The sequence below is a fragment of the Centruroides vittatus genome, unplaced genomic scaffold, assembly GCF_030686945.1.
Source record: "Centruroides vittatus isolate TY-2023 unplaced genomic scaffold, ASM3068694v2 contig_815, whole genome shotgun sequence".
Lineage (NCBI taxonomy): Eukaryota > Metazoa > Arthropoda > Arachnida > Scorpiones > Buthidae > Centruroides > Centruroides vittatus.
Window position 1 is genome coordinate 476,543 of NW_027122531.1, and position 27,582 is coordinate 504,124.

The following is a 27,582-nucleotide window of genomic DNA, read 5'->3' on the forward strand; positions in this document are numbered from 1 at the left end:
AAGTGTATTAATACAATTAAATAGGCAAATATAAATTGCACTCTCGAAACTTTTCTGCTTAGCCATGCAAAACTTCATATCTATCCGGATCGGTAGTTAGATTGTATCTCCGTCGTCGGCCATATAAGCACTTTCTATTGCTAAGAGACATTATCTATTATGATTAAATATCAAAATAAACGTCTACGGTCGAATGTAGTAAGTTACATAAAAGAAAAATCTGACTACCAGCCATTAATCAAATAAAAATTTGTAATAGATTTTAAAATATTTCTATTGCATTGTTCAAATAACTTAATATTTATCGCTTGTATTAAATTTAATACGCTTAAAAATAATTTGAATAACTCATCATTCATTTTCTGCTGAACAAAATAAGCTGAGCAGGTTTAAACGAAGGCTGGTGTAAATTAAACACATGATTAATGTTATCTTACTTGTTAGTATTATATACTAAATATTTAATAACTGTTTACTACAAATTTAAATGTTACCTTTGCATTTAAATTCACAAGTTTTTAAAGATTTGATACTTTTTCACAATATAAATTAACATATAATTTTGATGATTATTTTCATTTGGTAAAAGTGGATTTGGTTTTTGAGCTATAAAAATTAAATTGTTTAATAAGATCAACAATGCTTTTATTTTATTTAATTATCTTTTAGTTGTAGAAATTAGAATTATTTATCTTACATCAATTTTTAATTTAATTTTATTGTTATATATATATAATATATTTCAAATTAACTCGCAGATAGCAGTGTTTAACTCGAACATAAAAATATAATTCCAAATTTAATTACTTTCAGTGGGTATATACTTTTAGTGCATTGGTTAATTAATTACAATTTGAATAAAACAAATTGTAAAAAAAAATCGAGAAAAGGACATCGTAGAGTATATTTTCTTCTATTATTTTTAATTTTTAATCCTTCAATGATAGAGAAAAATTCTTTATAACACCTGCTTCATTATATTTAATAATGCAAATTTTTATATTGCTTACGGCGCATCGAAGAATGTTATTTCAATTTTATACTTTCACATAAAATTAAACGCTGAAAAAATTTTTATTTACATTATTTTTATACATTGTTTAATTTCCACCTCGCAATATCTCACATTAATAATGTATAATTTTTCTATGAATAAATCATTTTTTTCTTTTTTGTGCGTGAAAATAACTTTTAGTTACACTATCTTATTTTTTTCTTTCTTTTCAATTTTAAATTAAATTCAAACTTTAATTTAAAATAAGAAAAACATTCCACAGCTGTAAAGCCGAATACGTACATCTGTTAAAATTCCATCGGCAGAAATTGGTAAAACTCCAGGCGATTGGTCAAATTTGATTTTAGCGCATCTAATCAACCAATAGCGTATCCCGATATCAAATTTTCGTAATATATGAAAATATTCTATTAATATTTAAGACGAATTTTTTTTTTTTAAATTGAAAAAAATAATAGTTTAAATTGAAAATATTACAAAACAAGGTCGAAGATGACAATACAGTTTCAAAATAATAAAGAAAAGTTTATTAGTTATTTACCTGAAGGATGTGAGTGACTCATGCAACGTCTATAGGTGGGATTTACAACATTGGAAAGTTCCCTGCTGAGAATACTGAGTCATATATTGTCTACAGTGTACTGTTAATTATCATTTATTGGATTTTGGACAGTCGGGGGCGAAGGGGGAAACGGTAGGAGGGATTTTGACGGACTAGTCACCAATCGTCCCTAAGGGTTTCTTTTCGATTTCTACACGAATTCAGAAGGTTAACAAAATATTATAGAAGATTTTGTATGCAACCACACTCGATCGACAATATTTTTACCTCAGTCGTTAATGATAGGATCGTGACTGTCTGATACCGTTAGAAAGTTAAGATTTATGCTGGCTAACTGGATATATATTTGTTCCCAATAGGACAGATGGAATTGCTTCGCGGATCTTTCTTTGATTGCATTGGTTATCATTTCCTCGTGAGATTCTGTTTTTTGCAAGGAGATTTTTTTCGTAACTGCAGTCTCAAAATTAGATGGATAATAAAGAAAACGAATTTCTATGTATTTATCCCATTCTCTATGCGTCTGAACAATTTAAATTGCTCAAATGCGTAGCCGAATGTGATAAATACGTACACTTAAAATCTAATACATTTAGGTCTTAAAGATGGAATAGCGATGTTTTTGTTAGAGAGTTTGTTAGTGTTTTTATCTGCAAGAATAATTTAAATACTTTGCAATTTCCCTTCTTTTATGTGTTCGGAATAGCTGAAAAGAAAAAAATAATAATAATTGAATAAAATTATTATATTTACACTTAATGGAATTTTATATTTATATTATATAATTAATATCTCATTTTAAAATATAAAATCGTTAAAATTTGAATGTAAATGTTTAATTCATGAATTAATGCGTTTAAACTTTTACCAACTGTTACATCCTCGATGTAATCAGCTTGAACTTTGACGTTAAAAATACAATTTGGCGTAAATGTAGATGGCAAAGCAAAGTGATTTATACCACAAATGACGATAATTAGACTCATTTTAGGAGTTACCAAGTGGCTAAATCGATTGTAGTTGATTCAGTAGCCGCATCATAAATGATCATATTGCAGCGTGCCGCTGCACCCTCGTTTGTATTCTCCACGAAAAGTAGCTCCAAGTGGTAAAATCATTGAGAAATCCCCATTCTTGTTAGCGGTAATTAATAGAAATTTAAATATTTTCATTTGCCTTAACAGTTAATGAGACTTGCACGCTACGAGAAACGAGAGAAGAATTTCGTGAAAGGTTCAATTTGGAATTACTATATTGCTTCTCGCAGGCTATTAAATTTCGGAAATTTAAGAGGAGAATGCTAATTATTTTAGTATCGGGGTGATATCTTATATCCATAACGGCCAATACCCTGCTTTTAATAATGTAATGTGTCAGATCACATGGTACCAGATTGGGTGGGTCTTTATTTTATCAACACGCGATGTTAGATTTTTCTTGATTGCGTGGGTGCACTGTAATGATACAAAGCAAAGAAATTCTTTCGGTTAAAACCCTTGATCACCATTCAGAAGCGGAAGATTTTTTGGGCGATCACTTTTACTGTTTATTGTTGTTTTGCGAGATTGGTTTTATTGGAAAAGTCGATTTTTTATGGCGGAAGTCTAGGTCTGATGGGAACAAGTTCGTCTTGTATCACAGGTAACATCCTTTACAATTTCTTTTGTTTCTATATAAACTTACATGTTTATGATTTGAAACTTCTGAACCGAAAAGTCAGTCGCCAAATTAAGTATATTCGTAAATTATTAGTTTTTTATCCGCTGTCAAAATGAGATCTCGTTACTCTCATGTTAAGTTATTGCACAATTCTTAGAGTATACCAGAAGGATCCGTTATTTCTTTATAATATAGCAGTTTGCGATTGCATTCTAGAGGGGATATAAGTTAATGGAGCAGAATATGTAGAGAAATTGCCCATCATAATGCTCATAAAATTGAAAATTCGCTATTTATAACCCCACAACAATATAATTACTCTCGATAAAATTGCGGTTTAAAACGGCCTACGCGACATTACTAAAATTTATTGCTAGGCGATATGTAACAATTTTTCTTATCGAAAAATTTATTTCTGATGGATTATTTCTTTCTAAGCTCAATATGTAGAGGTACTTATTCTTCAGTTGTTAAAACGACATTCTTCAAGGGGAGGAGAACATTCTGTTTTCTTTACTCGAAATCTAAGAAGATTATGAAAATTTTTTCCCATTCATTTCACATTAAATATTCACAAATATAATATTCTCCTGTAAATTTTTATTTCTAACGAGACTAAACGCAATCATTTCTAATGATATGAAGTTTTAAGATATCTGATTTCATAGCTAATGATCTTCAGCCAAATAACGTCTTGCATAAGCTAAACAACCTTTAAAGAACATTAACAAAATATTTGTATAAACGTGATCGAGTTTCATATTTATTATATTTTGTAATAATTATTATTTGAAGCGCAAAACAGATTTGCTTACCCGATATAATAAACATACAAAGCGGAAAATGGAAAATACATTAACTTCTGTTTCGTGAAAGTGATAGAGTTCTTCCAGTCGAGTTTTACCTTACTTTTATAGTGACAGAACTCGATTTCGCTCTCCACTTCATGTACTTCACTTTCTCTAAAAATTGAGTCGAGTAAGAAGCTCGAAATGGATCTGTAAAAATCAATATTTAAAGAACATTTTCTGCCTCTAAGGGCCTAAAATGTTATCTGGCCTAGAATTTATATAAATTTAAATTTACTCTAGTACGAATGGCTGCAATTTTATTTATTTTCTATTTTAAATTACTTAATATCATTAATGAAGATTGAAAATATTTAGTAGTGTTTGCAGTTATTAACTATTTATACGCTCATTTATGTTTGGGAATTAAATGAATGAAAATGGTTTCTGGACCTAAGTTCTGTATTTAAGTTACACATAATCATTCCTGAATATGGAAAAATTATGGAAATTTTTGAGTGTAAATGGAAAAAATAACAAGATTTTAACTATTTCTTCAAAAATATTGCAAAGGGTATTCTATCCAAACAAAATAAGACGAGTACAGTTAGAATAAAGCTCATACATTCCTGTTCGCCTGGCTGTAGGCTATATATGAGCTGTAGTCAGAAACGAATATGCCAATAATAATTTATTCTAACGTGTAAACTCTTTTATCATTTGTGTTTGCTTTTACATTGCCAGCTAGCGTGACGTCATTCGAAGCATTTAACACGGCCAGATTGTATTGAAAGCTTGCGGTACCCAGTCAGCATACATGTACAGTACAGTATTGTGTACAGGGGCTGATTTACATAGAGATTAATAGGGCTTAAACCCTGGGCCCCAGTGTCAAGGGCCCACAAAATTTGAATTATTATCATAAATTTTTAATACTTTTTAATCATAATATATTTCATGTGTAGATATAATGGGCTTTTTAATAGTCCATACTTTTTTATTCACACTAAATAACGTTTCTGCTTATTGTTTAGAGATAGAGATAGGCCTAACTTTCAGCATGCCCAAAAATTTTCTTCAGAGTTCGTCCCTGGCTGTAGTGAAGATTAAACAATCAAACTATTACCGGGATAATCCAAATAACATTTTCATTGACCGAATTGATCGATTTTTCAGCTTTTCTTCATCAAATTAAAGGACATTGCCGGCTCCAATTAACCAGCTAATGGAAGCTTACCCAATAACGTCATGTGGCCTTGTTCTCGTAGTAAATAAATTTCCTCGAAGGGGAGTGATTGAATAAATTAAGCCAGCCACCGTTAAAATATCATATAATTAGAAAAAGTAATGATTATATCAAAGTTATAAACTATACAGTAGACAGTACCCAATTAACATCATTAGCCTACACGATGTGATTTTCACCATACTTTAGGATCTTGTTTAAGGATGTGTAGATAAACTGTAATTTTATTTTTTCAGAAATTGTTGAAATTCAAATTAAATTAATAAATTAGCACCACAATATGAACTTATTTATTTATAAAAAGCTATAATTTCATATTAAAATGATATTAAATAGTTACATTTATAGATCTTGGCAATATGAAGAAATAAAATAAAAACCATATATTATTAAATAGATAAATTTTTTCTAAGTAAGACAAATTATGAAAATATCTCTACTATTTTCCGTACATTATGCTGTTATAAATGTAAACTTAGTTGTAATAACTAAGTTCCCTTATTCCTCTCTTGGCTTTAATCATAATTAATGAGGAGTAATATGGTGTAAAAAAATGGGAATTTTAAAAGAAAACATTAATATAGGCTATGAAAAGAATAACAGCTTTCAATATTAACAAATATTTCATTTTAATAAAGAATTTGAATTTCTTGATGTTAATCATTATTTGGTGTTAGATACTCGGCGATAAATTAAAAAAAAATCAGAGAAGCAAAGAGATTATTATTAATTTTGTAGGTTAGCTTTTTTATTATTAGTTTAATAGTCCTAGATTCGGCTACCGATATATAATTGGACCAGAATGCTGAGATTGTGCCATCTGGTAAGGTAGACTGCATTCGAGCTTAGACCTAATTGCATGGTTTCTGTAACGTCGATGGCGTGAACAATGCAAAACGTTTTTTAGAATAAGACAGTATCATTATTGATGTAATAAGCGGTTTGAAGTATCGCTTAATGTCTGGAGATTGCTGATGGAAGTAATTGCGGAGATAACAAAATATGTTAATAAATGAATAACATTTACTTGAAGATTAAGACAAGAACTTGAAAAATGTAAAAAAAAGTAGTGAAAATGGTTTACTTGTATTGTTTTTCTCAGAAAAAACGAGAGAAGAGACCGAAAAAGTGTTCTATTTGTCTAGCACTTATAACTGTGTTCGAATTCATATTCAAAAACTTCATATTTTAAAAGGAAAATATAATATACTGTACAAAAGACTTAAAAATTTCACATCGTCTTTAACAATTCGCTTGAACGAAGGTTTGAAATTAACAAAGAGTTTACTAGTGACATTATAATGACGATGAATTTAAGCTCGAGATGCTTCTCTATCTTTATGCTTGAACTCTGAAATGAACAAAAGTAAATTACGGAATAGAACTGGATAATATCCAAGCAGAGCTTTTCAACGAGATTATCAAATTAACAATTAACAAGGCTGCTTAAATACAAAGTGAGTTTAATGTTGTTATATCGTGTCTAATCGATACGTTATGCGAGAAAGAATGTACAGGAAGTTGAAAGCTTGCCAAATTTTACATTTTTAAAATTTTATTCAATATATAAAGAAACGATCACTTCCGGTTAATAAATTATAACAAAATTCAAATAAGGAAATTGCGTGACTGGGTAACAATCAATTAATTTTGGTTTTACAAGAAAATTCGTACACACGAATGGCGATAAAGCCAATCGGAATCGAATAATAAAATAACGAGGCGAATACGGCAACGATGACGAATGAAATATATTAATACCAACCTCGGCCAAAGAATTATTATTAATAGACGTATTATGATAAAGGACCTATAATTTTGTTTATTCGAGAAGCGGTTCACGTTCCAGCGGTAACTAGTTGTCATAGCAACAGAAGCGTATAGAGGTCGAGTTGAGAAAAATGACAGCTGTAAATGACCGCGTCGCATCGCTTCGAGATATAGTCTGTATTATTTTATTTATTTGTTTTCGTTTATAAGATGAATAGCCATATCAAATATATTCCAAATCTCTACGATTCCATTTATTATTAATTCAGACCAATAACTAGGGACGAGTAAAGATACGTTTATCCCCGTTGTGTTTAATGTCTAGCAAAAATTAATGATGCCAAACGTTATATGAAATTTTCACAATGACAATTTTCTAGTCGAAGATGTTAGTTTGAAATATTCGTCCTGTTTCTATACGTAAGTTGTGACCCCTAGGGATGGACTGTGGGTGGAAGAGAAGGATTTCTGTCCTCTCCAGCTGACGGATTCTCTACGGGTTGTCTATGTCCAATTGGTTTTTGCTTCTTTTATTCGCTACCGAGGCGCTATCTTCGGTGATAGGAATGGGCTGCGAAGCATTATTATTATCTATAAATTTGGTTTCTAGAATATATTCATCTCTAGTAAACTTTTCATAATTTACAATTGATTTTAAATATAATTAACACTTAACATTACTCCACGCCATAGGTTATTTAAACTGTTTGAATACAGTTTCAATAAAATCTAATTTTTACTTGATAAACATATTTTCTAACTAAAAATCGAACATCAGAAAGAAATGTAAAATAATAATTTAAATTATAATGACTTTAAATTTTCAATAGAATTAGATTCTATTTATATATTAATCTGTTTCACACACACATACACACACCATTTAGATTAATTGTTAATCATTTTGTTTACAGTTTCTCCTGTTCACAACTCTGTGTTTGTTCATGTAGGTCCTACAATTATTTTATTTTTGGCTTTAAATAATTCCTTCTGCTTAATCCAAAATAATCTTTGCACTGTTCTTTCAAACTTTTATAACTGTTGAAAGAATAAAAGAATTTTGTTGGTTTTTAAGAAGTATTAAATAAATAATAGACTTATTTATTTTTATTTTTTTTATATTTATATAGTTGAACGTGGTAAAAAGTAAAAGATTTGTTTTACCTGACTGAGCAATTTTTTAAGTAACTCAGTTAAAAAATATTTTGTTTGCTTCGGTAATTGTACATAATCAACTTTAATTTTATATTTCTTTGTGTTTGTTTTTCTTTTTTAATCTTTTATAAAAGTAATTTCCTTTTAAGTAACTTAAGGCAGATGTAGAAAATCATTTCTGTTCATTTACTTAACGTTAATCATCGAAATTTCTTTCTTTTTAAAGCGAATAATATGAGTATAAAATTAATGTTTGCTTAAAAAAAATGGTTGATTTTTTTATATAGCCTTTATTAAATATAGGCCTATATATATTTTTTTAATAAAATAAAGAAAATTGTTGAACATATTTTATAAATATAAATATTATATACGTTATTGCTAAAATGTCTTTTAAAAATAATATGCAGTAGATATCCGAATTAAACTTTTATTTGCCATTTAAATATTTATACTATCGTACAGTTTAAATAAGTAAATATGTATTTGAATAGTGAATAAGTTAGAAGCATAAAAATATATAAAATACGAAAATATATGCAGATAAACGATATTGGAGCTCTAAATTTAAATGGTCCAAAATTGAAGTCTATGAAATAATTTAAACAATTTAAACAATTTATTAGAAATTTAAATATTATATTTATATATATTTAAAGGTATAAAGGATATTTATATCTACATACTGCTTACAAATGCGCTCATAGACATTATACAAGATCAAATATAATTTTATGTTACGTATAATTTAATTTTGACTGAGTGGCGAATAAGTTAATTTTTTTAATGATTGACAAAGACAGATTGAATTGCAAACTCAAGTTTTAATTTCATTAATACTTCAATCCACATTTTAAAATCGATTAATAGATTTAAGAAAAAATGAATCTTATAATATTGATCTGATCTCTGGCATTATCGCTACGTTCTGCCAGTTACAATATTCAGTTTATTCATTCTTGTATCTCTGCTAAGTACAAAGTTTCTAAGTAGGAATTTATATTATTTTATCGGAATATAATCCATCGATAGAAACGACGAATGTCGAATTTCAAATATTTATTAAGTAAGAAAAAATACTCATCTCTCTACTGCTGTATTCGGCAAATGGTAAGCTTAATCGGGAAAAGAAAATTGCTTTCGATAAAGTATGTGGAACATCATATTTTGTTTATTTTTGAGTACAATAAAACATCAGTTATTGGAGTCTAGAAGACTCCAATAACTGATGTTTAGAGTAAAATAAAGATTATTGAAAATCTGGACTATTCGAGACGGGATTTATAGAATACTTTTTTTATTATTTTAATATCAATAAAACATATTTTCCCATAAATTCTATTAGTAGTAAGGAATATCGGATGTTGTATGTAATAGATCATAATTTCTATACAGAATAAAATGATATATGACACGATAAAATATCAAATTTCAAAGTAAAACGTTATAGGAAATTACTTTTTCTTTAATATAAATTTTTATTTATTTAAATATCAATTAAGCCTATAGGTTTTATTTATTTTGGGCTAAACTAACAGATTGTTGGTTTCCCGAATTATAGGTTAACTGAATTTCGAAAATTATATCGGTAAATAAATTTTTATTGATTTTTATTTTAAAGATCCTCTTCGAGATATGGTACTACTACGAAGTATTGTATGATCTAGTTAGAATTTCCTTCGTATTTTATTGTAAAACAAAAATATCTAAAAATCTTAATCTGAAGACTGTTACAAAAGGTTAAAACGACTTTAGTTATTTCTTGAAACAAACATTTGATTATGTTCATAAACAGCATTTGTAAGCAATATGTAGAGTTATGAAAAGTAAGTATTTGTTCGGATTTATGCTTCATACAGGGCCTACACTTACCTAAATTTTTATAGGATTAAAATTAATATACAGATATTTAGAATTTATAAATTTTCAGATTCTTATTAATATATATTTATCAATATATCCTAGGAGCTTCACCCCGATCACTTCGATAGCTTAACTCTTGAATTTACGATGCATCTTTGTTGCGATTTTCGATAGTTCTTTATAAACAATACTAGTTATATATGAATTAAATATTTATAATAATAAAACAATGATATTATTAAAAATAAACTGAACAAAATTTAATTTAATGTGGAGCGTAGCAATAACAAATATCTTTGAAAAATAGGCAGATGGTGCTTAAATTAAGAGCGTTCAATGGGGTGTCGAAGGTGGAACCTTGATATCACGCATGAAAGAAAAAAACATGATCGCAGATATTTATGTACTGTATATGTGCAGGTGTTTTTTGTGTGTCTATAAATGCGTGTGTTGAAAATGCTTTGTGAAGGAAGAAACTTGTATACATATTTATATAGAAAATAAATGTTCAAAGCAAACTCGTTGGGAATCTATCATTAAACTTTCAGGAAAATACAGTATTAGTTTTAGGGAGATTACGGACTCTAGTTTGGGAACTTGTTGTATCAACAAAATATTTTAGTCCCTCGAAATTTTAAATTTGTTTAGTCGGTTACTCGGCATGACTATTATTTCATTGTACCGTAAGAAGTCTTTAATGCAGCTTTATATAAGATATTAAAATACGTTTCAGAATAAATAATAATAAGTTAATAATTTTATAAAATATTATTCTTTAAAAAACAATGCTTTTATTTTAGATTTACAGACCTTACTCTCAAACTGAAAATTTAAATAAGGTTTTATTGTGTCCATTTTTCCTGTGATCCTATACATAGTTGTCATTAAATCTTAAAGCGTAGATGTAAGTCTTTGTGAAACATTTTTGACATTTTCATTTGTGATGGCTTGTGTAAGTAGGATCGCATTGTATAGGAAGCTTTTCGCAATACATAATATAAATAATGAATGAGGGTGAACAGCGCATTGTAAAGGGCAAAGATGGTGATTCTGCAGTTCATGCGTTGATCGAGTGATATTTGTTGCAAGTTACCTCCAGGATTCTCTGAAATCGATTCCTGTTGGATTCCGTTCGTCTACCTCTTTGGTCGTCTTATATAATGGATCTGACCAGCTGGCATTTCTTTGAGTTAAGCACCACACAATTTTAACAAAGAAGATTATCATTTAATCTAGGATTTTTGTATCTAAGAAATCCTTAGTTTGACTTATTCTTTTTTTTATTAGAAAATATACGTATTGACCTATTGGTTTTATTAATTTAAAATGTTATTTCCAAGAAAATTTTTTGAAAAATGAAATATGTAAAAAGAATTGTTTATAGATGAAATTAAAAAAGATTTTCTTTATTTTGAAATTTTGCCAAAGAAGGGTTGTTGATTTGTTGATGGTCACTACTCAATAATATTTTTTGAACTTTCTTATTCGCTATATTGCTATACGCATTACAGAATAAAAATTATCTTTATTTAACATAAAGTTAATCATCTGATCAAGTCTTATTATTTCATTTCAAGTGGTGAACGAATGGCTATAATCCATTAACATTTTAATAATTCCAAAATAAAATTACGAACTGAAAAAGACCATTATAGATGCTAACAATAAACAATAACAATAAGTTTTATAACTATTAATATATGTTTACATGGCATAAAGTTATAGAACTATTTGGACTTTCATCATAATTGTTTACGTCATTCTTTTGCTACGTTATCATGTAATTTTCGAATACGTAATCTCTACAGGATAATTAAAGTATTTCTCTATCAAATGTAAACATGTAATTATTACTTTTCACAACAGAGATAGAATCATTATTGATGACTTTGTTCTACTTTATGAATTTTGAAACGGATGTATAATATTTATTATATAAATGTTTATTTTTAATGACATTTCATTGACGAAACGAACTGTAAATTTTTAAAGTATTTTAAGGCATTCGTTTATAGTCTAAAGTAGTATTGTTTTATACTTTACCCATAAAAGTTTATCTGTTTTTCGTGATAAGAACTTTTTGTTTGTAGTCAATAATAAATTTGATTGTTCACGCAATCTCTAATTACAAAAAAAGATATATTTGAAAAATTATCAAAACGTTATAAACTATGTCAACGAGAATAATTATTTTAAAGAAATTAATTTTATTAAAAAATGTAAATTAATCTGAATAAAATCACTTCTAATGCTTTCATGGCAATGAAAAGTACAAATAGGAAGCGCTTAAACAAACTGTCAGGAAGAATTAATTGTTTCCTTTATTTATTTATTTTATCTAATCAATTTTCAAATAAGAAGTAGTGTTAAAATTATACGAAAATTTTTATTTAGTCACATTTTAAAAAAAATCTAAAAGTCTATAAACATAACGTTGTAATGCGTTAAAACTCTCGTACATTAAATAATCTCTAAGATATTAAATTTTTAATAATAATAATAAATTAACATATATTTCTCGCCTTTAATAAATAGAAATTTTAGAATAATTGGATTAAAAATATAATAATAATAATTAAATCAGCAAACTCTTTCATTGTTTGCCGTTATGCTTTCGTTGCCTGCATTAATTATGAAAAAATAAATTATTTCAAGTAATCTGATTAACTCATTAAAATAATCAACGGATAAAAATGAGACTTGCACTGAAAAATATACACAAATGACACAAATTTAATTCCGTGATTATCTCTTATCTTTGTTTTCTCAAATGTAAACTGCAGACAATAAATTATACGAAATAACTAATGGATAATCATATTTATTGAATAGAATATTTTGAAAGTAAAGTGATTTGAGTAAATATTAAACCTAGTTATGGAGTAAATGACGTCAACTATCGCGTTGTTGGTAAATGTATATCAACTGGACTGATATTAATTAATGTTGTTTTCGATTAGAACTAATTATTTTGGTGATTAATTAATTAAATTGTAATACGCAAGAGTTAAAAAGTGTACATTATGTTTATGCGTACAGCCTCTCGGCATAATCAGGATATGACTGAACATTATTTGATTAGTTGATAACATCGGGGCGCTAGACTAGAGCACACCTGTACCTTGCGACTGCTTGTATTATTCATTAAATCATTGATTTATTCAATAATTAATACTAATAATTTACATAATAAAACCAAAAATACATTTTTTAGTGAATGTTTTGGTGGAGCGCGTGTTACACTTGTGTTCAGTTTTCTTTAACTACGTTTAACTCTTTAATGGGTTTATTACTTTATTAAACGCATAAAAAATCTTCCAAGTTTTAAAAATACCATTTTGTAATTATAAATTTACAAAAATCTAATTATTTTATCAGAAATATTTGTAAATGTTTTAGTGTTCTTACATAAATCAGTCTGTTGTTTTTTGTTAACGTTCTACGAATCGTGACATTTTCTGATGAAAGAATTTCAAAATCAGATGACATCAAGCGATATTCTAATTATCGGGTTATTTTCATCATTTCAAATAAAAGAACAGAAAAGTGATGGCGCTATTTAAGCTACAGTAACTTTTAACAAGATTTTCTGGCATCGTTATTGAAAGGAGGGCGCCTCTTCCTCTAACGATCCGAGAATAATTTGAAAGAAAAGAAAAATGAAGCGAAATCTTTGTTAATTAAGAAACCAAATCGTTAAGATAAAAATCTTTGACGGTTTCCGGAGAGAAAACATTACTTAGCGTCGTACAATTGCATCGTTTTTGTCTTCATCTGGGCTTGATGTGGATAGAGGATTAGTTGGATCATCTCACCAATCACGGTTTTTGTTAAAAAAAAAGTAATCAGTGGAAACTATTTAATAGACGAATACGTTCATTCAAAAAAAGTAGAACATCAAAAGGGTGGTTCTATCTTCTTACTGAACTAAGGTTGGCTTTTCACTTATATTTTTCTATATCTTTTTCTTTGAGCAAATAGAAAAGTTTTTGATTCGGAAATACACACACGAAAGCAAGATTTACATATATTCATACTATTGATTTTCTTGGAAAAATATTTCATTTTATCATTGCGATATTACAGGAGAGAGTGCCAAGCTAATATCTTAAAGCGAGAGATTAAACATTACCTAATTTATCATTGCGAGTATTGTACAGGATAATTCTTAAGATATATTCTAAATTGATTTTTTAACATGCAAAACTCAATTTCATGTTAGATATAATAGCAACAAAGTCGATTTATTTAAATATTTTCAAGATAAAAAGTTTTAAATATTGCAGTATCACTTAAAATAATTTAAAATTTAGACTATGAAAATGCTGATACATGAACGATGGTGATGAAAGTCCATTACATCAGATATTCATCCTGGTATTTGCTTTAATAACTTCTAGAAGAAAAAATCCTTTATATAGATACGAGCTAGAAAATGCCGTCTGCGATTGTTCAGTCACGTTTCAAACTATCAAACTCTCATTAAGAGAGTGACACATCACTAATAGCTGAAGCAGCTCTACTGAATCATGCTGAGAAGAGCGGATAGTCTACAAATATAAATAACATCTTCTTTCCGTTTATGTGTAATTTAGCTTCATTAGAAATTATTCATTAAGTACCGAATATGATAAGAGTATTTTTTTTTTATAACAGCAGGTGTAGATGACAATCATTAGAGTAACTTCGTGAAAATTTCCTTTTATATTATCCTAATCGAGGCAGATAGGAACGCCTTACTGTTTAAATATTTTTAAAAACGCCTTACTTTTATTAAAAATAGAATTTCAAATAAACTTAGCCCAAATTATAGCATTTTCAACTATATATAGAATTAAAAAATGAATAATGTGCACGTAAGATTTATTATCGTTCCTCCAACGAAAACTAAAATGAAGGCCTAGACACACAATCAGTGCTTGCGTGTCTTTTCGTGTCGTCCGGCTTTTATTTATTTTTTTTCTTCGTTAGGGTTTGCTGCACGCCTTCCTTATTGGTTACATGCTACCCAAAGACAAAAGTCGTACATTGTATGTCCTTGGAAAAGAAGACACAGGTCGAGCTTAACCTATTTGTTATCCTTTTATTGGAGTTTTTGTTTTGTCTGTTTCGAACAATTAAATCAACTCTATCACAGCAATCCATTTCAAAACTAGAAACTGACACTACAGACATACAATATGTTTCTTCCAGGTTTATGTTGACGTCAGTATTTAAAGTAGGCTACAGTTTTCATTGTAAATTAAAAATATGAAGTCACGTTTGCGCTTTTCGTTGCGAAACCGATCTGGTTAAATAAAAATTAAAATTTCAACTAGTCAATTAATTTTTAACAGCGTGAAGTAAATTTACATTTGAATTTTTAATTTAAAAATTCAAATGTAAATATCTGGTTGAGTAAATAGTGTAATATTACAAAAATTTTATTTACCCGAAATGAATGCTTTATGAATTTTTTTAAATGAAAATTTACGATATAATACCGCTCTTTGTAAAAGTTCTGTGGCTAATGCGGCAAATAATTGTATTTCAATCTGCTCACTTTGTGTTTATTTTTAATTTAATCAGTTAAGAAAAGAGGGAAAAAGAACATTATATTTCAATCGATTTCTTCATAATAAAATTATTTTCAAGACGAAACACAACTTTTAGAGCGCATTACAACTTAAATATTAGCTGTTGGATTTTTCATTAAATACATGAAAGACCAAAGTCAATATTGTAACTAAGGGAAAAAATTCGTGATGATGAGAGTCGTTTGTGCCTGGAAGTATTAACAATATTTTAGCGGTGACACGAAACAAACTGCAATATAAAGTACCACGTTAAAAGGTTTTCACTTATTTATGAGAAGTTAGGAGTTCGATAAGGAACGAGATAGTTCGGCCTTATCTAGATGAGGTCAATTTGAATTTCTCGATTCTTTCGCTTCGTTTATTGCATCATTTGTAAAACATTTACATATTTCCACAGAGCAAAGATAATTTGGATTTATGCCAAAAACTGGTAATTTAAACAATGTTTGGTGCTTGCAAAATGACGTATTAACAATGGACAAAGACTGATAAGCCAATTTAAATGTTTCAATAAAGTAGATTACGGATTAGAGATTGATTTTTTGCAAAAAGTATGATCAATATTTTATTAAAATTCGTTCTTTTATTCGTTTAAAATAATTTTTAAACCGATTTTACAATAATGAGTTATAAATTTATACATATGAGTAATGGAGGAATTCGAATCGATATTTGTTCGATTATTTAAAAAATATAGATATAATTGGTATTAAATAATAAGCTGATTTCATTTAATATCGCGCGAAGTACAATTTCAGGCGAATTTTTTTGTTAAAACAGACAACTCTTAGTTTTGTTCTGTTCATTACAGAAGTAGTCATACATAACTTTCCCGTTTTCTGACCCTCATTCAGTCGAATATTAATGCCGAAAGGGACTGTTTTAATTAAAACTGAATCGTATTTAATTGTAGTATGCGGATTGATAGAAGAAGTGGTATGTCAGTCGCTTCCTTTTACTATATTTAGAAGACATCCGATTGCATAATTTCTGAAGGAATATTAGTCAGTTCAAATTTTTTATCTGGAGCAATTTATTCTGCAAAATGGTCTTTTGAACAAATCTTGTAAATACTTGGCTTAAATTCATCGAATGTAACTAGTATTATTTAAAATGTCAAAAACTTAGATTAAATAAAATCCCATTTTAAGGATTTTTATTTTACATTATTAAAAAATACTTTTATTAACAGAGTTTAACTGAAATTCCTCGTATTATTTTAATTTGTTTAAATTATTTGTCATGGTTACTGTTAAATACAGTTGTTTACAAACAAGTAACTAATTCAAGCCAAATTTATGATTTGGCTACCGTTTTACATTTATCAGATTTCAAAGTAAATTCAAATTATTAAGTGATGATACAATCGATTCCTTATCTTTACAGCACTGCAATTAGATACAATAAGCGAAACGTTATTTACAAAATGAAAGTTAATAGAGCCTAATTCATGCGCTTTTTTAAAATGATTCTGTAGGCATTTTAGATGAGGGTCATAAATAACATTGTAATGTTAAATATTAAGCAAAAACGTGCCGCGATGTATAAAACGGTAACAAATATATTATTAAAATACACATTAAATCAATTACATCAGATACTACGATTTAGTTTTAACATGGACTTAGGTATTAAATCTCTTAAGTTTAATAAGAAACATTTTTTAAATGTTTCTTCGTAATGTTGAATTAAATCAACGTATTTTTGAATAATTTACAGATTATTTTCTGTTTAAATCGTAATTTACTGTAATACTTATTTATAATACTAATATTCTGCTTTATAATTATGTGTGTAAAATAATGAAGTATATTACTTTTATAAATAATTATTTTACGAATCATGTTAAAGATATAATAAAACTGAAAATGAAATTTTTATACAGTTTCTATATTTATTAATAAAATATTACTTACATAAATATTTATTATTAGCGATTCTTTTCGTTTAATGAAATTAAAGAAATTTGCCAATTTTCGTTTCTACAAATTATCATAGTTATTAAAATAGTATTTTTATTAAGACTTTTAAAAAATATTCAACCAGAATATCTGTTGCATATTACATTAATATTTTTTGAAAATTGGACTGATTAAATTTTTTGTAAATTTGCATGATTTGTCGTTTGACATGGAAAATTTCCTGATTTATGGTCTGATTTTATTCAAACATAATTGTTTAATTATTCGTGGTTTTAAAACATTTAAGGAAAATTCAGAGTAGGAATACATCGATTGATCAAGTTTAAATATTTATTTAATTTCATAAATTATAAATAACTTTAATTGATGATATTAAATCCATTAATCACTTAGCATTTCATTACTTAACAATGCTGTTATATTGGAGAAATTTATATATAATATTTACTAGCTTTATTTTATTTGAAAATGAATTTCTCTATAATTTTTAATTATCGTAAACTAATATACGCAACTCTTCACTTCTGATTAGCCAATAATTATGATGAAAAATTAATTAAAGATTTTACACAGACTTTCTCATATAAATTTATTTTAGTTCTGCAACACTTCTTGTAGGATAACTTTAATAAATAAAAGGTATATTATATATATAAATTTTTCCATTTTAAACAAACTAAAAATTTATTTTATATCTATTAAAAATTTCTTACTTTTAATAATAATATGAAAATACAAGCAATCCTTCTAGCCACTTTATATATATAATTGAAATATCTTAATTTTATAGTTTTTTTTTCTTATTAATAGTGAATTATATGTATAAATAAATAATATAATTTTTTTTTCTTTATACGCCATTCTAATAAACCTACAAATGGTTAAAAGTTGGACCACTTGCACTTAGACATTTTATTTGGTCCGCCATTTTAGAAGGTTGTCCACTCCTTGACTAGACTAATCTAAAAATATTGGGTCATTAAAAGGAGTTATCTTATTTTCTTTCTCTATAAATAATGTATATATTGTTGATTATAATTAGAAAAACTATTGTAGATTAAATTTTAGATTATCAGTGATGATATAATTTGAATGATGATGATAATTTATTTTTCTCGATAAACAAGCTATTTTAAGTTTATTACTATATTAATTCATTCGCATTTCATTTATATTCGGGCATGTTAAATTTTCATGCAAGTTTTAGATTTTCTTTTATTTTTTATTATAATTTCTTATCGTAGTCTATTTATCAGATTTGTCCGGTTGATGGACTTGACAACATAAAAGAATAAAACTATATTCGCTGATGTCAGCATAAAATTAAATTTAAAAAGTTTGAAAATGATTGACTACTAAGTAAATTTTTCTGCTAACGTTAAAGAATATTTCGTTTAAATTAATCGCAAGATTTATTTCTTTGCTAAAAAAGAACTATTTTATTAAAAGAATTGTTCAACTTATATTTTTTTAACTTTGATTCTTGTAGATAAAAACATTGAAAGAAAGAATTGAAGTTTTCAAACAAATAATTTATTGCCCTTTAGTCTTCTGCCAAGTTTCAGTTAAGCATTTATTTCATTTTAAACATAAACAGAAATTAAAATTATTTTTGTTATTTCGATTAATTAGTTCTGTAGAGGAATCTCTACAATACTATTTTCCTTTTTTCAAAATTTTTAATATATTAACTCTGTAAAATAAAATATTTTTTAAATTTTAACTTTTGGTTTTCTCATAAATTCATTGACAGTTTCTCTGCTGTAAGTTAAATTATTAAGTTTGAAAAATATTAAATATAAGATTAGAAGAATAGGAAAACTCAGATAACTTATGAAGCGTATTGAGAGGTATAAATATGGCGTGATCTTAGAGAAGTGTGATCAATCAGAATATTTAAAGTAGAGTTTATCCTTTCTGATAAAGTAGTAAAATTATTTTATCATATCACTAATTAACATAAGATATTTGTAGTAAAGATAACGAACATTGGCTGTATATAATTTATTTATTTTTATACTAGCAGTACCCGCCAGGCGTTGCTGTGGCTCAAAATGTATCTATTATAAATGTATAACACTTCCCCGCGGGGAGGGAAATTTCGAAAAATCCCTCCTTAGTGTACATTGTCTTGACGTACCCTATTAAAACACAATCAAAAATGCAAAAAACCGCATCTAAAATAGTATAATAGAAGCCGAGTTCTTCACTGTAAGCCTTAATTTTGTCCCTCTCACCCACAGGGGGAATTTCGACATCTATATTATATAAAAACACGTGTGTATTCGAATGCAACGTTGTGTCAAAATTTCAAAGCAATCGGTGAAGAACTTTCGGAGATTAGCTATTAGGAACAAACGAACATGTACATTTTTATTTATATAGATAATGCACAAGTTCATAGTGTACAATTTTTTGATATCATATCCAAATAATTCACAATTCTTTTGAGACTTCTTATACAGTTTTCAAACTAGAAGTGACACGATTCACTTCTAGTTTCAGTATTATTGCTCTCTTCAGACTATATTTAAAAGCAATAAAAGTGCAATATATTACACAAATTTGCCAAGTACTAAAGTAACATACTACTAAACCTAATATATATACATACTAGAAGACATTCATTACCTATAAGCTTAACTTAAGGGAATACAAACAAAATGTTTCAAATAAAATACAAGTATTTGTAAAGTATTACAACAGACCATATTATTTCACTATCACGTAAATCCTGAAAGGTATCTTGTAATCAACTGTAAGCATGTTTCACTCACAATCATATTTTTCATCAGTCGTACACTATATTTTAGAACTCGTTGTCAAAATATAGACAATTCTGACATAAAATCTTCCATATACAATAGTATAACATCTGTACAATATTAATATTTTAATTACAATTTTATTTTACACTATAAACTAATTAAATCGTACAATTTTTAAGCTATTTTTTATTACACTATATGTAAATTAACTGTAATATCAAACGATACTGTAGTTAATTTATATATAAGTGAGAACCAATCAATTAAAAATATAAGTAAAGAAAAAAAATCTTAAAAAGTAAAATGTGGAAAATATTCATATTAATAAAAAAAAATAATAATATATTCAATGTATATCAAAATGGCTTGATGACGTAATAAAAGTCTGAATGGCGGTGTTTTACATATTCGTTTTATTAATACTTGAAATGTAATAAGTTATATTATAGAATAGTGAGTTGAAAAATAAGGAGGATTTTAAGTTGCCAATGTTGTAATATCAATTATTACAATCTTAAGATGATATTTATTTTATTTGTAATGACTTTTGTGGTTGATTTGATGGTTTGCAATTTGAAAAAATTGTAGACCTATAAATTCCCACTGTCGTCCACCTGTCTGACTTTCGTGTATCTAACTATATTTTTGAGATTAAGGAAAGTCAAGACCAGATATAGAAAGAATAGAAACAGGAGGTTCCGATTAACTATAAATAAACGTCCGTTGCAAACCGAAAGTCACATTATTTCAATTCAAAACTTTTCTCCTGAAAGGAGTTAGAGAGATGACCCACACGACTCCATTGTTAAAGGAAAATATGATGTACAGGGGCAAGACACTACAGTACTAATTTGAGACGGAGATAATATATTTTAAATTAAATAACTTAAAAATATGATTAAAAATTGAAGCCCGGCGTTGTGACGATGTCACAATAAATGATTGCTCGTTTATAATTTATGACTTACAAGGATGGACTATAGATAACACGAGTCCACTGCCAGTAGTATTGGTAGAAGGTAACTTATATATTGTATGATTTAATTGATTCGTAAGATAAAATAAAATTATAATAGAAATATTAATATTGTTTAGATATTTTATTGTTGTATATTGAGTATTCTGTGTCAGAAATGTCTACATTTTGGCAACGAGTTCCAAAAATAATACTGTAAGATTGATGGGTAAAAATGTTTACAGTTAAGTATAAGGTATCTTTCAAGATAAATTGTCTCATAAACATGATCGTGAAATAATATGGTCTGTTGTAATTTTTTTTTTTTTTTTGCAGATAATTGTATTTTATTTGAAATATTATTATTTATATTTTGTCTTCCTTTAAGCTTATAGGCAATGAATGTACTTGAAGTATAGGCCTATATACTGTAGATGGTAAATATGTTACTTTCATGGCAAAGTGGTGTAATGTATTTTATTGCTTTTAAATATAATCCAAAGAAGGTGATAGTGCAGAAACATGTCACTTCTAGTTTAAAAGTTGAAGCAAAAGAAGTATTAAAAGAGTTACGAGTTTTTTGGATACGATATCAACGAATTTTACACTAAAAATTCATGTGGATAGTAAGAAACCAAATAAATTTATGATATTAGATAATATGATGAGAAATAATGCAACGTAAATTGTGAATAGATTGGGACGATTGTATACTGATAACTATAAAAATTATGTTTTTAAAATAAACTATCAAGTTCGTTATTTTATTTATCCTAATTAGAAATAATTTGTTATTAATTAATCACGACTGACATAAATCTGTAGGCAGAAAAGACCAGTATGTATAATTTTATTCTGTTATCAATCCGTATTTTATGAATAATTGTTCTTTTGTTTTAAGATCTAAATAAGTATCGAGGTGGAATCACTAAATGTTTTACTTTCCAAAATTTTCTCAATTATATATGAAGCAAAAACATTCGAAAATTAATGCGCATGATGCTGCTAGTCGTGAGAACGATAGACGAGTTTTCACAGTAATGATAATGCATCAGTAACATTTGAACTTTAGATTGATTTACAGTCGAATGCACTGAGCAAAATTTCATAATGTCATTGTTTTGCGAAAAAGCGTCTTATTGTGTTTATCGCTATTTTTACTTAGATCTATATTATATGAAGAAATGTGCGCATCATTTGTTCGTCGCACGATTACCAACATCTGAGAAGACGGTTGCCATTCCCAACAGTATTTATGATAACTTCGCTTTCCTGTTTTCTCTTTATGCATATATGTATACTTCACATATATATAAACAACTCGTTTCCAAATTTTATTTAATTTGCAGTCTGACTTTAATCTTTGATCCGTAAATATGCGTCGCATTTCTCTCGAATTAAATCAAGCTGTTTGAAAACTCCTACAAACACTATATATTTTGCTAGTAAGTAGGCTTGCATTTTATTCTCTCTCTTTCTCATTAAACGAGAGTTATGATTTATTATTATAAGCTTAAAATAATTAATATTCTGATAAATTCTTCTGTAAAAATAAGTAAAATTCCTAGCTATATCTTTCAATTATAATTGTTAAATATTTAAGATATATCAAGTCGAATTGTTAGGTTTAAAAATACAGGCCTGAATCAGTTTAAACACTAGTTAGATCTGAAACTAGCAGCTGTTTTATCATTTCTCATTCCCATTATCTCTACTGGACTGACGTGACTGCGTGGGTTTCGCAGATTGGAATGGAGAGTTTTTCCCTATACGATCTTAGTCACCCAATTAACTATGCCGTTAGCTTACATCAACTTTCGCCAAGATGGGATTAGGCTACCTAATTTGGTTTGCAAATGTTACTCGAAAATTTAAAAATAATTTGATATCTTCTCTTCCCCCATCTGCCGAAAAGTTATTAAAGAAATTGCAACTTTAGCATAATTAAAATTTGCTTTCTAGTTGTCGAATAATTCGTATATTTTCTTCTAATTATTTTCCTACTGACATAAACTTGGGAATACGCACGAAGATCGTTTCTTTTACGTCTCTGTCACAGGAGTGGCGTGTTTAAAAATAAAATTCTGTAACAGCGCTCTTCACTGTCACTAGTTTGTTAGATTGTCACATTGTGACACGAAGTGCCTCATTAACTCCGATTGACTTCGTATGGCATGGGCGTAGATTAGAAGACAATTGCCGCCTATATTATCTCGAGTGATTTATATAACGTGTAGTTGGAAAACATTTATCTTCTTAAATACAACTTTTTGAAAGATTTCAGATTACAGCTTCCTTCACCAACCAATTTCTAAACAAACAACGAAAATAGATAGAACCGCATAAAATAACGTTATTCTCATGTTTAGAATAGTTTATTTTCAAAATTGGGATCTCAAAAACATCTGTAAAGAGAGTAAACGAACGAACAAACAATAGTTTCGAATCTTAAATAAAATCGTGAAACCATTATAACAACGTAGTTCGTTAAGAAAAATCGATACTAGGCGCCATTTTGAAACATGGATCACTCGAAAATGCAGGATGAGAATTATCGACAAGTTTCGATAAACTAACGACATTCGTTATTCGTGAAATAATAATTACAACATTTTATCTAAATGTGGTTTAAAATAAATTACCTGATTTTAAAATATTTTCGTCCAATAATTCTTCTCCATTTCGATGACATCACGTCTCGACTAGCGCAATCGATGCAGTAGCCATAGCAACATCCCGCGGGATCTTCTCGTGTAAAAGGAGAGAGTTTACTTCGGTTACGTTAGAGTAGTCCGATACAAACTATTGCTGAATAATAAATAATACGTTAAAATTTTTATAAATTTATGAATAAAACTAATGACGTATTCAAAATTTCTATCGAAACATATTCGCAAGTAATTTATAACTGTCGATAAATAAAAGGAAAACGTCATTATCATTCGAGTGTGACGTTAATGGGTAATACGCGTGATCATTGTAAAATATAATAAAAATTGTAAGTTGTTGATTTCTAAAGTCAAAATTCGAAATTAAATCAATATAATAAAAGGTAAAGAAATTTCTTAAGAGATAAGCCATGATGAAATACTGTCTCGCACTATTTGATTCACTTACGTGATATTGCGTGATTTGGAACAGTTAATCTAAATTGCCGACGACAGTTTGAATTGTTTTTAAATCAGTTTGTTGTAGGAAGTTATTATCTGTTAATATCTTTGAAATTGAACTGATATTTCTATTCTCGAATTAAAATTGAATGTCGTGATCAATCGAATCGAAAGTTTTCTCAATATCTAGAAATCTCCAATAAGAGGGAAAATAGGACATTTGGAAACATATAAAAATTGTTTTATATATATTTCAAATATAATTAACGTAAAAACTATTTGTTATATGATGCAATGTGTAGGAAATACTTGTTTATTTTTTCAACAGATTTTATTAAAAAATGTGCTGATTACTAAACTAGATATGCCACTTAGTCAGCCTGAACGCGTAATGTTACTATTTTTGTTATGTTTGTCTGTATAATGCCTTGACGTATCACGCCCATGATAACTTTCTAAATTTCGGGTAGGGTCCCATTTAATTAAGTAGAACTGAAGCCACTCCCTAGGGTCAACGGTTCTCCCACTTGAAGGTCATTTTTCCTAGACGCGACCTAATCTGTTATCTATAAATAAGCCGTGTATGAAACGCGCTCTGCACTAAATAATTGCTTACATAAAAATAATCGTAATCCGTTCGAGAGGTGACAAATAACAACAAAGGCTTGGAGACAATTTCTATTCTAGACCAACCAACCCGAAAGAGGAAGAAGTGGTCGAGACCTCTCATGCTCTACAAACTGTCCTAATCTTGACAGGATAGTTTCCGGTGACTCATCTACTACGATGACGAAACCTTTAGGGTTGTTTTGCTTCTTAGTATTCTCTACCACGACGTAATTCTTTAAAAACGAGGAGTGTGCGCTTTTGAGTGACGAGGCTTTTAAGCATTGCCGACGTTACTTTCAAGGTTGAGATTACGTAAAATAAATTGCGAGATGATTAGCGGAAAAGGAAAAGAATATCCTTCCAGAAGTTTGTTTTGATTTTCTAGACACAATAGAGTAATTTGTGTGCTTGTTGAAGCTGCAAATTTTTCATCCAAAATGAATTAAACAATTTTCAAAATAATTCGTACGAAATTAATTTTTCACTAGAAAAATTGCTTGCCGATTCTTATTTAATGGTACAATAAATAAGAAAAGTATGACCAGGTCATAGCTGCTTCTATACATTAGCTATTGTGATGGAAAAGTAGACATTATTATTGAAGATGAGGACATTTGTCATTGTGGATAGATATTCTATTCTCTTCCTCAATCGCTAGAAAAATAAAATATAATCATTCAGACAAAGATGAAAAATTACTTTTTTACATTTTAATCCTCCTCAAAGGCCGATTTATTTTAACTAAATAGATAATTTCCGGAGAATTGATGTTAAAAATGCATATCTTGTTATATGTATTATTAAATTGTCGATATCGACGCGATGATAGTAATAATATGTTTAATGTATGTGAGACTGATTGATTTATTATTATAGCAGACAGTAATAACTACATATGATGTACTGATTAAATACATTATTGTAATTTTATAAGTAAAATATCAATTTCATAGATGAATAAAGATCGATAAAAACCCAGATCGAGTATATTATATCATTATATGCATGCTGTAAACATTTTTATAAGACAAACAGATAAGTAAAGATGAAAAAATTTAAAAACTTTTGCTATAAAATTTCGCTAATATTATCGTAGAAATGATTAGAATTGTTTTTTTTTAAATTTTTATTAAAATTGAAATTTATGGGAAATGAAATTGAATTAACTGACGTTATGAAGTTGTTAAAAATTGATATTTGCTATTTAAATTTATAAATTTTGAAGTTAATGTTTTGTACGAGATTATATATCAAAATGGGAAAAGGGTTCTCTGTGCAGATTGATGATAGAAAGGATGCGAGTCAACACTTTTGCTATTTGTCACTCTTTTTTATTATTAAAGAAATCGAGAATAATGAAAGCGTTACTTTTGCAGCCAATTTAATAAATTTATTTATTCGAGTCCATGCGATATTTATCATCATTTGTACCAGTTTGACGCGAGAAATGTATAACTGAATACTGCTTAAAATTCGTAATTATGAAGACAGTTAACACTGTTTAATGAGTAGTAACTTGTTCATGCCCTCCAAGTTTGGCTTTTCCATTTCTCATAACTTATATTAACTTGTCAAACCAAAGTAAGAAAAGAAGGATAAGAAATATTGATTCTTATTGCAATATTTATACAAACTCATTCTGATTTAAGTAACCCTTTTATGAATTTAAAAGTGTAGTTTTCAATATTTTAAAAAAATATTTTGATCGTTTTTTTAAGAATAAATTATTTATTTTATTTATGTTTTTTTAATAAATGACAATTTTGACTTTTTTTAATGAGCGTATTATAGAAAGATCTAACACCATTCTAGAACATCAGGCAGTCCTGTCAGGGTTCACCCGTTTTAGCAAATGGCACATTCCGCGGAAGGGAGCATGATCTATAGAGGAATTTGCACACATTTCTGTATTGCCATAATGTGACGCATCGTGTTACCCACCGAGAGATTACCACAGAAAACACTAGAGACGATACACCGTATGGAGCATCCTTACACAAAATATGTAAGGTGTGATGCGCGGTTTCAGTTAAAAAGTGGCAGCTTCGTACTAATGAAAAGACCATTTATCGAATTATAGAAGAACGATTGCATTAGCTGAATATTTAAGACAGTTTCGAATCAAATAAATAAAACAAAAAAATGTTTCAACTCAAAATAAATTTTCAAAATAATATTTAGAATTTAATATATTCATTCGGTTCTATGATATTTTAGGAATAAATGCTAACCCAAGCGTCGTAACTAAAGGTGATCGTGCAGAAGAATATAAAAGAAAAAAAAAAAAGTAAACTTTAGTTATGGGTAAAAGAATTTAAAGATTTCCAATTGTAGTCGACACGCGTCAATATTTTGAAAAGAGGTATTTTAGTAATTTGATGAAGCAAATAGAAATGAAATAAAAATGATTGTGATGTTTAGGCATACTTACAGGAAGTGCAGGCAGTTGATCTCGATGTTCTTACACAAATATTGGGGGTAAAAAGTGTCGAAATTGGAAAAAATGTTTCGTATTTCCAACAGGAGGCGCTGTAACCGATTCTTCCTGCTATTGGCTGTCTAGTACTCCACCCATTGCGGTATT

At 28.1% G+C, this 27,582-nt stretch overlaps 1 long non-coding RNA gene across 1 annotated transcript; it reads right to left on the bottom strand.

The window, feature by feature from the left end:
• Positions 1–910: 910 nt before the first annotated feature.
• LOC136982165 (uncharacterized) lies at positions 911–27,579 on the bottom strand. Its single transcript, XR_010881854.1, has 3 exons — positions 27,430–27,579; positions 23,922–24,087; positions 911–2,283 (listed from the first exon to the last, which is right to left on the bottom strand). It is a non-coding gene; the product is annotated as an uncharacterized lncRNA (long non-coding RNA).
• Positions 27,580–27,582: the final 3 nt, after the last annotated feature.